The sequence below is a fragment of the Sturnira hondurensis genome, unplaced genomic scaffold (genome assembly GCF_014824575.4).
Source record: "Sturnira hondurensis isolate 20B ecotype Veracruz unplaced genomic scaffold, ASM1482457v3 Scaffold0009244, whole genome shotgun sequence".
NCBI classification, from domain to species: Eukaryota; Metazoa; Chordata; class Mammalia; order Chiroptera; family Phyllostomidae; genus Sturnira; species Sturnira hondurensis.
This window is the reverse complement of record NW_028081875.1, coordinates 3,135,217-3,135,837: the sequence shown is the minus strand read 5'-3', so window position 1 is coordinate 3,135,837 and position 621 is coordinate 3,135,217. Positions and strand designations below refer to the sequence as shown.

General features: G+C 45.6%; 1 non-coding gene across 1 annotated transcript; it reads right to left on the bottom strand.

Moving 5' to 3' along the window:
• Positions 1-296: 296 nt before the first annotated feature.
• LOC118994393 (U6 spliceosomal RNA) lies at positions 297-403 on the bottom strand. The gene has a single exon (XR_005068037.1). It is a non-coding gene; the product is annotated as a U6 spliceosomal RNA (small nuclear RNA).
• Between the last annotated feature and the right edge of the window lie 218 nt (positions 404-621).

Below are 621 nucleotides of genomic sequence, written 5' to 3'. Positions count from 1 at the left end.
CTGGGGAGGGAGGGAGCTGATGACCCAGCTTTCTCCCAAGAACCCTTCAGCAGGCCAGGGTTTTCCAAAGAGTCCCTGGTAGGTGCACTGGGCACCAAGCGCTGGGCGCTGGCTAAGGCCGTTGCTGCTCCTATCTTTGCTCCGGCCCCTGAGACCCTACTGTCCTGCAGCCGTCTCCTTACCTTCTGGTTTTTCAGTGTCCATTACAATTTCTGACACAGGAATTGTGTCACAGGACACAATTTCACAGGACCTGACACATAGGAAACATACCACAAATATTTACAATTTTTTTTTTAAATATAGAACGCTTCATGAATTTGCGTGTCATTCTTGGGCAGGGGCCATGCTAATCTTCTCTGTATCGTTCCAATTTTAGTATATGTGCTGCCGAAGCGAGCACAATATTTACAAATTTTGTTGATGATTTTGATGGTGATGGCATTGTGAATTAGAGACCCCACAAAGATGTTTTAATTCTAGAATTGTCTACAGATGGACTTGTAATCATAGGGTCTCTCATTTTCATATATGCTGGGGAACTGTTGGCTGTTTGCACTGTTCCTCTGTAGATCGGCCAGGATTTTCTCCCATGTGTATGGGGAAATGGAATCCACTCTG